Consider the following 16,203-nt stretch of genomic DNA (forward strand, 5'->3'; position numbering starts at 1 on the left):
CTGATATACCAACCAAGTGAGCCAATAATCCACTCAATATTTCTAACCATCCATTAATACAATATAAACCATATGCCAATAGAGTAGAATGCAATTAAGAATACACCTTGATACCATATTAGGCTTCTTCATTAACAAGATTCAATTAAATTTATGAACTTAAGGCAAACAATATCATATAAGACCACCCACGATCATACTGAGCAAATAATATTCTAAAAATAACCAAATACGTCAACATATAGGCCCCCACACGGACACAACACAATAAACTTATCCATTATCATGATTATTTATCACACCCTTAACATGATTTTGTATCCACATTAACTATCCAGCCCAGTCTAAAGAAAGTTAAGTCACAACCGACCTCGAATGCCCAAAATTCATCCGTAAGACGTTAATCTGAAATCTTTACTCCTCATGAACGAACTTCGAATAAACTAAAACATGGAAATATAGAATCTATGCATCAAAAGAAATCCAACGATACCTATACTGATTATTTTCAAGTTGGGGTCAAAATGGACCCCCAAAATGGGTTTTCAAAAAAGAAGAGAAAAATCATAATTTTATTTTAAAATATGTTCCCCATATTCTTAGGAGTATATAGCTAAAAACCCATGCGAAAATGAGTTTAAAACGAGGTCCAAATTAAAGAAAATCCATGTTTAAGCTTTACCAAAAAAATTTCAAAAATCCTTTTCGAAATCAAGAATCTGAAGTTGTTATGAAGATGAAATTGAGAGAAAACTAATAATTACAAGATTAGAAACTTACCCAAGTAAAAACGGAGTTTGAATAGAAGAAATACAAGTTTTGGGCCTTCTGGGCCAAAATTCTCAGTTTTCCACTTTAATCCGCATTAAAACAAGAACTAGATGATAAAATTAAAGTAGTTGTAATGGGTGTTTAGAAGCTTATCCAAGCTTAGAAATTGAAAAAATTGCTCAAAAGTGTGAAAACCTAAGATCCAAGTCTCAAAAAGGGGGAAAATAACAAAGCATGGGTATATATAGGATCCAAGTCTCTACGGACCCCTCGCGATTCATCCGGAATTTCGTGAATGCAAATGAAACATGCTATCCTATCAAATTTGATGCTCCGAACTCAATGGCGATATCAAATTTTTTTAAAATGTCATTTTCACAAAGTTGACCCCTAAAACCCAATTTCACAACTTTCAAATCGAGGGTCAAAATGAGATTTAAAATCCATAAAACCACACCAACCATGTTACCAACATAAAATCAACGTGTTGAATACACTGAAGCATTTAGTTTTGCCATATGACGTAGAGATTAATAAATGTTGATTGAAGTCAACTACAAGACATTTCAAGCCACTAAATATCATAATTTCACATAAAACACCGAAATGCATTGGGAACCATGCCAATCATTTCCTCTCTAGAACTACTATAAAGCACCCACGGAGAGGGGTAAAATAGTTAAATCACATAGAAATGAATATTTTACATAATTTATCAAAAATAGAGTTGTTATATCATCCACCACTATAAATCTAGTTCTTCCTCAAACTAAAGGCAAGGAAAAATACCACAATCCACAAAAAGCTGGGGATAAGAACTACGCATATCAGACTCGGCCTCTTAAGTAACCTCATCTACAGGTCGGTGTCTCCACTGGACCTTAACCACTAGAATAACTCTATAATACAATCATCTAACATCTCTAGCCAAGTTAGACACAGGCTCTTCGAAAAAAGACAATATCTCATATAACTAAACCCACTCCCAATGAATGACATAAGACTCATCCAAAATGTAATGGCAAAGCATAGAAACATGAAAAATAAGATGAATAGTTACTAAATCTGGTGGCAAAAGAAAACTCATAAGCCACATCACCAACAGTCCGAAGAATCTTAAAGAGGACAATATACCTAGGGATAAGCTTTCCCCTCTTCCTAATCCTCATCACACCCTTCATGGGCGAAACTCAAAGAAAAAGACGATTACCGACATTATATCTCAAGGCGCAAAATCTATGGTCTGTATAGCACTTCTGCCTACTCTGAGTTGCTCAAAGTCTATCTTGAATGATCTGAACTCTCCCCAAAAACTCACAAAGTAAGTCTGTATCTCGAGGTCTAATCTTAAAAACCATAAACCAACCCTCTGGAGAGCGACAATGCCTACCATACAAAGCCTAAAAGGGAATCATATAAATACTGGAATGGTAGCTATTATTATACGCAAACTCTGCTAAAGCTAGATGCTGATCTCACAAGACACCAAAATCTATCACACAAGCGTAGAGCATATCCTCTAAAACCTGAATAATCTGCTCTGTCTGGCCGTCGGTCTGGGGGTGAATATTGTGCTACGATCAAATCGAGTACCCAACTTATCTTGCAAAGTTTTCCAAAAGTAAGATATGAACATTGAACCTCAATCTGAGATGATAGACACGGGCACACCATAAAGATGAACAACCTCATGAATATAGTTACGGGTTAACCTCTCAGCATTAAAATAAACCTAAATTGGATGAAATAAGTAGATTTGGTCAATTGATCTTGCTGAACCCAACAATATTAGAACCATGAGAAGTATGAGGCAACCAGTCACAAAGTCCATAGTGATTCGTTCCTACTTTAACTCAGAATGGGTAACCTCTGAATCAAACCACCTGGTCTCATATGCTCGGCCTTCACCTGCTAGCAACATAGATAACGAGCTACAAAATCCACTATATCCTTCCTCATACCACCTTACCAGTAATGTTTTCTTAAGTCACGATACATTTTAGTCATTCCTGGATGGATAGAATACCTGGAATAATGGGCCTCCTCCAAAATCAATCTAATCCAATCACCCTCTCTCGGGACACAAACTTGGCCCCCAATTCTTAAAACCCCATCTAAATCAAGTGAGACTTCCTTAGCCTCACCACTCAACACCTTATCAAGAATCAACCTCACTATAACATCATCAAATTGATGAGCTCAAATCTTCTCCATCAAAGAAGACCTAGCCTCCATAAATGCCAAAACATCGGTAGGTGTCAAAATGTCAAGCCTGACTATCTAGTTAGCTAAAGATTGAACCTCTAAGGACAATGGCCTCTCCTGGGTCAAAAAAGGCACCAAGACACCCATGCTAGTTGACTTTCGATTCAAGGCACCTGCAACTACTTAGCATTGCCCGGATGATAGATAATAGTCAAGTTATAATCCTTAAGCAACTCAAACTAATGACACTACCTAATATTAAGATATCGCTGGGTGAAGAAGAACTAAAGGCTACAATGATTTGATAAAACCTCACAATGGACTCCATAGTAGTAGTAAATCCATATCTTCAAAGCAAAAACAATCGTGGACAACTCCAAATCATGGGTAGGGTAATTCTTCTCATGGGGCTTCAATAGACGAGAAGCATATACAATCACCTTACCCTCTTGCATTAACAAAGTACCTAATCCAACACTTGAAGCATCACAAATTATGGTAAAACCCATGCCTTTCTTAGGCAAAGTCAAGATAGGAGCTAATGTCAACAAATCCTTAAATTTTTTGAAGCTCACCTCATATGTATTAAACCACTAAAAGAAAATCTTCTTCTAAGTCAACTTGGACAACAGAGTCGCAATAGATGAGAAACACTAAAAAAATGCCTATAATAACTTGCCATGCCAATAAAACTTCAAATCTCAATAGGCGAATTCGGCCTATCCCAATCATGAACTGCTATAATCTTGGATAGATCAACCATAATACCATATTTAGTCACCACATAACCCAAGAAAGAGACATTTGCCAACCAAAACTCATACTTGGAGAACTTAGCATACAACTTCTCATCCCTCATTCTCTGAAGCACAATCCATAAATTCTTCTTATGATCGGCCTCACTCTTGTAATAAACCAAGATATCATTTATAAATACTATAACAAATGAGTCAAGATATGGTCAAAATACCCCGTTCATCAACTCTATGAATGCGGCTGGGGTATTGGTTAACCCAAAGGACATGACCAAGAACTCATAATAACAGTACCTAGTTCAAAAGGTTGTCTTCGAAATATTCAAAGCTCTAATCTTCAATCGGTGATACTCAAATCTCAAATCAATCTTCAAAAATACCGAAGCACCTTGAAACTGGTCAAACAAATCATTAATACGAGGAAGAGGATTTTTATTCTTAATTGTTACCTTATTCAACTGTTAATGATCAATAAACATACGCATAGACCTATCATTTTTCTTTAAAAACAAAATAGGCGCACCCCAAGGTGATAAAATAAGTTGAATAAATCCTTTATCCAACAACTCCCATAACTATTCGTTTAATGCCTTTAACTCAACTAGGGCCATCCATAAGGAGAAATGAAAATGAGCTTGGTGCTCGGCTCAATATCAATAGCAACTGAAAAGTCACAATCTGGAGGCATACTAGGAAAATCTGTAGGAAACACATCCACAAACTCATGGACAACATAGACAGAATCCAAAGAAGCAACTGAAGCAACACTATTAGCATGAATATGAACCAAATAAGATAAATATCCCTTCTCAACCAAGCAACGAGGTTGAATATAAGATAGAACCCTCTTAGGACCAGAATGAAGTTCCTCCTTCTGAGCTATCCTTGGCAGACTTAGTGAAACTAAAGTCACAGTATTAGTATAACGATCTAGGATAACATGGTAAGAAGCTAACCAATCCATACCCAAAATAACGTTGAATTCAACCATATCTAAGACAAGCAAATAAACCTGAGTCTCACTCCCAAAAAAAGTCACAACACAAGATTAGCATACCCAGTCAACCACTAAAAATCTCCTACAAGGGTAGATACATGAATAGGCATGGCAGGAGGCTCACTAACAAAATTAAAACCTAAAGAAAAATATGCATACACGTAGGAGAAAGTCTATCTTAGATCAAATAATATAGATGCAAATCTAAAATAAATGGGGATGATACATGTGATAACAATGTCAGAAGCCTCTGTCTCTTATCTATCGGGTTATAGCATAGCACTGCCCATGACCACCAACTAATTGGGTAGCCCCACAACCGCTACTACAGGCACCACTACCTCTGCCTAGCGCACCTCTGTTAGAAACTTTACTTCTCATAGTTGAAATAGGAGTAGCTCTGAACACACAACGGGTACAGTCCTTAGCTAAATGCCCGGTATAATCACATACATAACAAGCTCTATGACCCAACTCAATAGGAGGAGGTACGGCTGGACCAGAAAAGCCATCCTAAACTGCTAAACTAGATGACCCATTATCTAAACTCTATAAGGCTTCCTTTACTGGTCGACCATGAAATCTCTGAAATCTTTACCTCAAGAAGTGTGACCTCTAAACTCTCTTATATGATTCCCCTTATTGAGGCCTCCTTGATATGCTTAAAGAATACCCTCGGTCATCTTAGAATGATCTACTATACTCTGAAAAGATGCTCCAAACACTACCATTTAAGACATAGCTAACTGAAGATAAACATCCAACCCCTTCACAAACTTCTGAATCTTCTCAGACTCGATGAAAATGTTGGCATAGGAATATATAGGCAAGGCATGAAAGTATGCCCCATACTCTGCAACAATCATAGAGCCCTGCTCTAAATGATCAAACTCATCTTTTTTTTTTCATGCCTCAGACTGTACGGCATGAATCTCTCCAAAAAGGCCTTAACAAATTTGTCCTAAGTTATCTCAGGAGAATTATGATATCTGCAACCAACAAGTGAAATCCACCGATCTCTAGCAGCATCCCTCAATAGATATATAGTATATTCAACAAAATGTGACTCAAGTAAACCCAGGTTATGAAACTTCTCATAACAATAAATCAAAAACTCATAGCCATCCTCGCCCACATCACCACTAAATCTAGGAGGACCTAAATTAGTGAATATCTCAAACCTCTTGTGATCCTCAAGAGACATAATTGTACACACAATAAAAGGAGGCATGGTGGATCTTGTTGGCTAAGATCTTACTTGAGGAGGTAATATAGATAAAGGCTGAACTTCTGACCTCGGAATACCTTACTCAGATACAAGAGCTGAAGGAGGAATAACACTTAAAGTTTGTAAAGTATCAAAAACAGAAGTAAGTACTGCCAGAGTATCCACACTCAAGGGTGGAGGAATGCCATAAGTAGACTCTAGCACCGATGAAAGTGTAATACTCAAATTTAGGGAACACCAGATGTACTTGAAGGATCACCCTCCAAATGGGTCAGCAAATAAATCAACAACCCTTACAAGACTAGGGTAGGCAAACTCAGTGGGACCAAAGTAGGACCCACCCTCTAATATGATCAACAAGAGGCTCAAGGGAAAATCCCCTAACACTACTCCTAGATATGGCATATCTACATGATCATCTACTACCTTGAGCCCATCCAGACTCGCAACTCTTCCTATAGATTAGGCTCTCTGCTTGGATGAAGGATCAACATCTCTAACCTCCCAAGATCTAGTCATCACCATCTGCATAGAAAAGAGTGAAATATGACTTAGAACACAAGGTATGGAGTAAATTTGCATGATAAGGAAAAAGTAAAGGTAAATTCCTGAAGATATCCTATAACCTCTCAAAGATAGATACGGGTGTCTGTGTATTAATTTGTGAGATTCCATTAAATATCTTGTTCTTACACTATTAAGACCAATGAGTTTGGATAGTCTAATACCAATTTTTCACGACCAAAAACCTAAGGGTCATGATGGTACTTGTCACGGTAAACCTTAACAAGTAAGCCTATCATACAAATTGATATGAAAAAGGGAAATAATAACAATAAACCGGATGTAAGGTGCCTAGAATGATGATGAACCATACAATATAATAAAAGAGAAAGAACAGAACTAAAGATATCATACCATAATCCCAAAACATGGTGTTACAGTGTAAGAACATTCTAATAGAACTTGAGATCAAAGTACAATAATATCTAAACTAGGAATAACTCCATCTCTCTAAAATACAAATAAAGACATAGTCTAAATAGTGAAAGTTAGAAGTCAACGCCAGAAGCAAGAATCCAACTACTACCTAGAACAGCTCAAAAGTTGCCTAAATCAACCAATATGAGGTGCACTTAAACTAGGATCTACACCAAAAAGGTGTAGCATGGGTGACTACAGTCCACTTTTACTCAGTAGGTATCATAGGAAAACTGAGCAAAGTAGAAAATAAAGCATACAAAATACACACTAAGGGCACATCACTTGCAACCAAAAAATGTCCCAAATAGTAGCCTACACCATCTTCTCTAATAGTTTTATAATACTCACATATATTATAGTAAAAATAAGAAAAAAGTACAAGTATAAAGTTATACCACATACAAGTAGAGAAAAAAAGAACAATCATATACATGAACATTAAGAACAAGTAAAGGTAGATAGAACAAATGGATAGATAACAAGTCAAAAACAGAAATACAATCACATCATAATCACAATAAGGTAAATGCAATAAAAATGATGATGATGATGTAATGCACTAGGTTGCCGCACAACTTACATATACACCTCTTGAGCTTAAGCTTCTCGATGTATGAGCCATTAGGGATTCGCCAACCTGTATATAATCCATATCTAATCCATATCCATATCTCCACCCTGACACATCCTTTGGTGGAGGGTTTAAGATGTCATATTTTTTGTCAGAAAAAGCTAGTGTTTTCAGTATTTCTACGGTGGTACCAAGTTTCATGGATATGTATGATATGAGGATGTAATGCTTACAATCAACTGAAATGAATATTTCCATATCCAACTAATATACCAACCAAGTGAACCAATAATCTACTCAATATTTCCAACCATCCATGAATCCAATATAAACCAAATGCCAATAGAGTAGAATACAATAAAGAATACACCATGATACCACATTAGACTTCTTCATTAACAAGATATAATTAATTTCATGAACACAAGGCTAATAATATCATATAATACCCCACACAATTGCCCATAGCAAATAATGTTCTAAAAATTACCAAATACGTCAATATATAGGCCACCAAACGGGCACAATACAATATACATAGCCATTTTCATGATTATTTTCCACACCCTTAAAATGATTTTGTATTCATATTGACTACCAAACCCAGTCTGAAGCAAGTTAAGCCATAACCGACCTCGAATGCCAAAAACTGATCTGCAAGACTTTAATACAAAGCCTTTACTTCTCACAAATGGACTCAGAATCAACAAAACATGGAAATATAGAATCTATGAATCAAAAGAAAGCCAGTGATACCTATATTGCCTATTTTTAAGTTAGGGTCAAACGGACTCCCAAAATGGATCTCTAAAAAAGAAAGGCAAAATCATAATTTTATTTTGAAAATATGTTCCATTTTTAGGAGTCTACGTTTGAAAACCTAACTGAAAATAAGTTTAAAATGAGGTCCAAATTAAAGAAAAAATATGTTTAAGCTTTACCGACAAAATCTCCAAAAATTATTTTTTAAAATTAAGAATCTAAAGTTGTTTTGAAGATAAAATTTAAAGAAAATTGATAATTATAAGATTAGAAACTTACTCAAGTGAAAATGGGTTGAAAACGGGGTTTGAATAAAAGAAATACAAGTTTTAGGCCTTCCAGGCCAAAATTCCCAGTTTTCCACTTTAATCCGTGTTAAAATAAGAATTAGATGATAAAATAGGAGTAAAGTAGTTGAAATGAGTGTTTAGAAGCTTAACAAAGCTTATAGATGGAACAAATTGCTCAAAAGTATGAAATCCTAAATTTCAAGTCTCAAAAATGAGGAAATTGGCAAAACATGGGTATATATAGGGTCCAAGTCTCCACGAACCCCTTAAGATTCATCCAAAATCCCCTAAATGCAAATGAAATATGCTACTCTATCAAATTCGGTCCTCCAAACTCAATGGCAATTTCAGATTTCAAAAAAACTTCATTTACACAAAGTTAACCCCCGAAATCCAATTTCATATCTTTCTAAACCGAGAGTCGAGATGAGATTTAAAAGCCATAAAACAACACCAACCATGTCACCAAACTAGAATTGACATTTTAGATCTACTGGTGTAGTACATTTTGCCATCCAACGCACAAATAAATAAATGTTGATAGAAGTCAACTATAAGGCTTTTCAAGCCACCAAAAATCATAATGTCACATAAATCACACCAAAATACATTGAGAATCATACCAATCATCCCCATGACCTAAAAATACCATTAAACAATTATAGAGGGGGGGTGAAATAGTCAAATCATATAAAAATAGATATTTCACATAATTCACCAAAATTTGAGTCATTACACCTTTCCTCAATAGCTGTTGGATCTTCATAAAAGATATAACTTTACCAATCTCTAGAACTTGACCCATTTTTAATACAAAACTAGATTTTTTGGGTATCTCAAATTAAACTATCTTTGCACAACAATTTACAGTAGTAAAGAAAGGCGATAACCAATCTATGCCCATCAATACATCAAAATTAATCATATCAATTACAATCATGTCAACAAGAGTATTCCTACCTTCACTATAATCTGGCAATCATGATACACATACTCAACTAACAAATTAATCAAAGTATATATATCAAATGAATAGATGGAAAGAATATCTATAATCATTGTATTCGAGGTCTGAACCTCCTGCCTAGTAAGGGCAAAGACTCTCGACTGGCCTCTACCAGCACTTTTTGGTGCCTGATTTCCAATAACCTAATCTCTAGTACCTCGACCTCTATGTCCAGTACCAGTAGTATTATGAGTAGCCTGAATAGGTGCAGCTAACTAACCAGAACATTGATTAATATTTTATGGAGGCTGAGTACAATCCTTGATGCGATGACCTAACTGACCATAAGGTCAAAACACAACACTGGCCCATATGCAATTTTTCACAAGTATGGCAGGATGGAGTAGTGGCATACATTTTCCTAGAACTACTATTTTTGTGAGATGCTGAAGACCACTGATTACCCTATCTAGAAGGTGGCTTGTATGTCGACTATGAAACTAAATTTGTCCCTGTCTGATAGCCCTGTTATTTTACATGATTTTCAACTTTGTGATTATCACTAAAGTCACCACTAAAAGAACCCCTCATCTTATCCTTCTTACAAACATTAGAAGCTGCCCACTCTGGACGACTCTTATCTTTAATTTTTCTAGCAAGATTCACTATCTTATAATAGGTCAAGACTTTTATTTGTGGGGCTACCGCATTATAGAGATGAGAAACTACCCCCTTAACAAACCTCTGAACTTGATCTACTTTTATGGACACCAAGTATGGAGCATATTTGTCCATCTTGCAAAATTTAGTATTATAAGTAACACGATCATGTCAGTGGTGCAACTCCATCACGCCTTCCTAGCAATAATGTATCATACCAAGTGTTAGCCATATCTTTCAATTTATACTTTGCAAGCTGTACAACCTTCTCACTAGAAAATCCTAGCACACACAGTGCCTTGAATGTACTATCCAAAAAGATTTAAGGATCCACTAAACAATCTGAACCTGTGAATTTTAGTGAGTTCAACTTTACGAACTCCTGCAAAGATACCTCCTTCTTTCCAAACTTATAAGTTTGAATAAGTGTTTGGACCTGTGGTTGTGATATGCAAAATTATGCTAACCAACCCTCTCTTGTCTATCCACTCGTTCAGCCAAGCCTTCTATGGATCTTTGCACGGAAAAAAGTGCCTCAGCAGTACTACCCTCATGAGATGGTAGAGGTGGACACGAATTTCTTTTAGGAGTTAACTCTCTTGAAATTCTTGGAGTGGTAGTATGATTTCTTATGGTATCACCACCACCACTACCTCGACCCTTACTGTGAGCTATGCTTTTTTCCTAACCATTAGTTGCTCAAGTGTGAATTATCTGATTAATAAACAAATATAGTTAGATTCATCTAATTGGTCCTAAACATCATACACATAAGAAAGAATGAGAAAGAAAATTAATACATATCCTATCATGCTCTTGCAGAATCACGATTATTGAAATAACCAGGACATAACCATAATTTAGATTCTACTTCTACCGTGTGCTCCATAGTAACAGAAATAACTTAGGCTCTGATACCAACTTTGTCATGACCCATAATAGGACCATGAATGGCGCTAGGGATGTTAGGACTCGCCTTGTCAGTATTCTATAGAAAATCAAATAGAGTTTTCCCTATTTTTGGGCCTATTAAGAAAATTTTCTATCTCAAATCAACAGTATAACAACCCAACATCACAAACAACACACTAACCCAATTCACCAAATCATCAACAATCCATTCACCATAAAATAACAATAAGAAATCCATCTCCAATCTATGAGAAGAAAGTCAATTAACTTCACAAGTTTAAATAATGAAAGAATACTTAAACTCTAAAGACCTATCTAAGAACCAACTCTAAGAGTTTTCAAGGAAAGAAAGTAACATATAAATAAATTAACCATTGTCCACACGAACAAGTGTGGGGCTCACCAAAAATATGCTTACTCAAAATCTCTAGCTAATAAAATCTTCACCGTCATCTGCGTTCTCTGGAAAAAAAATAGCGAGGAGTGAGATGCTAACTTAGTGAGTAATAGCACTTAACTATAATTGATTTAATAGAGCCAAGTCATAAAACACAATGAAATAAATGCTCTTTTCGAAAATGGTAACGATGAAAGTATCATTTGTTTCATGTAAGCAAGATGAACTAATAGTTCAGTAATAAACTAAATAAGAATAATATCATATCAAATATTTCATATTTGAGAGGTTTCCAAGAATGAATCATGTAATCAGTGTGACTTCCTACTTCAAGAAAAGTCAATAACCGTGGAGTACCCCTCATAAAGGAGTCAAATAGTCATATCAGTAGGTCCCTACTGATGGAGATCAACAACAGTGTGCTAGTTCTACCTTTCCAGTAGTGAGGTTTGTAATAGTAATCTGTAAATACAAGGTGCACCAGGTCTAGCGAACCCATCATTAGCTATGAAATTCAAGTCAAGGTCTACTCCTATTTATACTTTCTTTGTAATAGTTGATACTCGTATGAAAATATTTTCAAAATAGTACATAGCATTTAAGTTCATATCAAATCATATTTCATATAAACTTGAATGAAACACATGTCAAAATACTTATGTCTCAAGTAAATGAAATAACCTTCACAATCACCGTATCATATCTCAAATAACCATTTCAATATCATATCAAATAAAAGACTTCCCCTGCATGTAATTTCAAAGCATTTAGTAACTCTAATTTTATCAAAATCATGTATAAAATATGCAAACTTAAGAAACACAAATTATGGTAAAGAGGCTACTCACAATACACTTGTCGGAATACCAAATTTGTCACCTCGAACAATTGGTATGACTTCCTTCGATCGAATCATTAATAGCATCATATCAATCTCGTGTTAATTTCTTCATTTAGGCCAAAGCATAAATACTTTAAACTATTCAACTATAGAAAGTCTATTATTGGCTCACAATTTGTCAACTTATATTAAAATTGTGCTTCAACCCATTAAAACAACCTTATAGTTGATTTTTCTCAATATCTTAAACCACAATAAACTTGTTGTCTAAATTTTATTCTTTGGTTAAAATGAAAATATAAAATTTACAATCCAATCATTTAGAATTTTTGCTCCGTTCATGAGAATTTAAAAGATTTCTCAATCACGTTAATCCTTGATTCTTAAACTTTCAACCCCAATCCTAAAGTCATGAATTATAAGAGTCCAATTTATGGATCAAGTTTTGAAATTTACCTTGAATCCGATAAGAATCTCTCAAGAATTTTTTTTCTCCTTTTTTCTTCTCTTGGGTTGCTGATCGGTAATCCCTAAGTCCTTGAATTCTTTTCCTTGTGTCATCTACATTGCTTGGTAGCTTGTAATATCAGCTTTGTGGGTTGTTGTTGCCCAAGGATATGCTTAATAGCCTTTTATTATTATTATGGGGAGAAAAGACAAATAACCTTCCTTAGATGATTAATTGCAACTTATAGCATAACTTTCATCTTTGCAAGTTGTAGCAAAAAAGGGTATAAAAAAGCAAAAAATTATTTTTTTCTAATATAAAAAAATATAGTTTTTATATATAGAAAAAGGAATTCCGTACCCATAAAAAGGGATGATGGTTATTGTCAGGATATCAATCATCCCATAATTCTCTCTTAAATGATTTTACTCCTACTTCATTAACATCTAAATGATTTTATAGTTTCAAAATCATTATTCAACCAATGATTTCTTCTCCTTTATCAGAAATATTCTTTCTTCTAATTTTCCCTTTGTTCTTTTGAAAAAAATTTGATTTAAGGAGTATTGTCATTTTCTTTATTAAATATCCATTGTATGTAACTACAAAAGAAATGTCAATAGATATTACAAAAAATATTGAATAATCTGTTATTTGTGTTGATAACAACATAAATAAGAATTTGAATGTAGATCAAAATCTTTCATAACAATAATATAGTGAAAATTATCTTGTATATACTTATTAGATTGTTTCGTGTATGAAATCAAGATAAAATCGGTATGAAATATCAATATTCCGTTCAAGATTTTTAAAATAGTTTCTTGAAAGTTATATTTATATAGAATGAGTATAATGATCGCAGAAATTGGTATAGAAATTGACTTTTACAAAATATTATACATTATTATTTATTTTAGTGTATAAAATAAATATACAAATTATTTCTTGTATGAAACTTGTATAATATCAATATTACATTCAAGGTTTATAAAATAGTCTCTTACATGTTATATTTATATGAAACGAGTATAATGTGAATGTGAAATTCAATTAAGAAGATATACTTAAGATTATAAATTGAATGAAATCAGTTTATAAAGTGATTTATTACATGTCACTTTTGTATGAAATGTGTATGAAATAGATATATAAACTGATATTTAAGGGTTGTGAGATTCAATTTAGGTGATACCAATTCATATATCCATTCCATACTGTAACACCCTGAATCTGGTACCCGGAATTCTACACGGTGCTCATGACCCCAAAGGACCACAAGCTAACCCACGACTAATATTTGTACCTGTATACTGCATGACCTACTGTATAAATGCGAAAACATGAACTGAAAGGCCATAAAGTTCAAATCTATAACATAACTGATAAATCATAACATATCGATAGGGTATGAAATACCCAAAACACTAAAATAACTATCTGAACATTATAGTCTGAAAAACCTCTAACTGACTGAACTATCTGAATAAGGAGTTGATGGGACATGTCCCCAACTAACTACAACTAATAAATTAATTAATGAGATGATAAAATAATGATGATGTCCTTGAAAGATGAGGACTCAGTGCTACTCTGACTGCTGAGACTAGGATGCTACTGATTCTATGGAGCTCGTGTCTCGGAACCTATACTATAAGACACCATAGCACAAATGAGTCAGTACTTTGAGTGTACTGGTATGCATATGAGGTAGGCTGAATGCATGGGGTTTGTTTGCATGAAAAATACTAGCTAACTGACTAATATAAATATGAGAATACATGCATAAATACATAGTACCTATATCTGAGATCGTGATAACATGAATTTATTAATAACTAACATGATTGATAACAGTTTGATGGCTGATATAACTGATAACATGAGTGGTTGTATCTGACAGTCCTGAATCTAATGGAACTAGCTGAGTTTCATATTATTCTGAGTTAACTGTATCTGACAATCCTGAATTCTATAGAAATATCTGAGTTCTAATACTACTACTGGTTGACTATATCTGACAGTCCTGATTCTGTACTAATATTGTGTGAAGTAGTTATATAACAGACATTCCCCTAATACACCATTATGGCTGAGTTGGGGTCTAATCTATAACCCCAATTAGAATAGTGTCAATACCACACCACTGGTAAGGACAAGCTATGAGTGACCCTCATCTAACAATGTCCCCAAAATAGAATGATGGGCCCCTCATCTGACAGTGCTTATCCATCTCATAAACCCTTATCTAATAGTGTTGATGTCTCAACCTATGTTGACTACATAGTTCTGAAATACAAGGATGACTTCTAAGAATCACTCCCCCATCTGACAATGTGTGTTCTCATCCTTGGGTTCACTCGGTGCTAATTTCTACTCCCATCTGAATATACAATGAACATGGATTACTGAACTGAACTGGATTGATTTACTGAGTTTCATTGACTAACGGAATAGTGCTGAGATTACTGTATTACTGAGTTTTCCTGAGTCACATGACTGACTGAGTTCTATGGATCATGGCTTGACTGAGGATATCATGAAAACATAACATGAAATCTAGGCACCCAACTATATTTTTTGGGTACCAGGACTCAATGGAAGGAAACTGACAAGGCATGACATTGTTGAATACATGACTAACATCAACAATCCATAATACAAGAATTGAAGATATTTCATGGGTATTTGATTATCATAGCTTGGTACATAAATTAGATAGCATGTATACATAGCATAATTTCATATGGCTAACTCATGAGCAATCCAACAAACAATTTTAATACATAAGAATAGCATGGAAATCATTTTGGATCACAATTAAGCTATAGTGCATAATTTCTATCCTCCTAGGCATTTTATCAAACACCTTGCATGCACCCTTAGGGAACAGGCCTAATCATCAAATTGATATATTATAAATAATTCAATTTATGGATTTCACTCACTTGCTAATGTAGTTTCATGAAAAGCACATAAATATTCCAACTTGGGAATCATATAACAAGATAAACATGGTTACAATCAACCCACAACATATATATCATGATTCATAATTTAAAATAGGGTTCTTGAGCTTTATGGATGAAAGGAATCCATAAATCAACACAACGCATAATTTATTACTTGATTTAGCAAACATTGTTGGAGAGACTTTCTTGAAATTGTATCCCCAATCGAAACCCTATTTTGTTCTTAAGAGTAAATTGAGAGAAACTAGTATATTTTGGGTTGCAAATAGCTGAATGTCGTGTTAAAAGGCTTAAATAGGGGTGAAAATTGACCCTTTTAACCATGGATGCGTCTTTTAATTTCAGTGAAATTTTCCCTAATTAGACCCCTGGTGCGACGCGATGCTATCTCGTCGTGTCATTGGAATTTGACAACTGGAAAATTGAGGGATGGCGAGACGTGGACCCATCGCGTTGCCACTTCA

This window comes from Capsicum annuum, chromosome 11, assembly GCF_002878395.1.
Source record: "Capsicum annuum cultivar UCD-10X-F1 chromosome 11, UCD10Xv1.1, whole genome shotgun sequence".
Classification (NCBI taxonomy): Eukaryota; Viridiplantae; Streptophyta; class Magnoliopsida; order Solanales; family Solanaceae; genus Capsicum; species Capsicum annuum.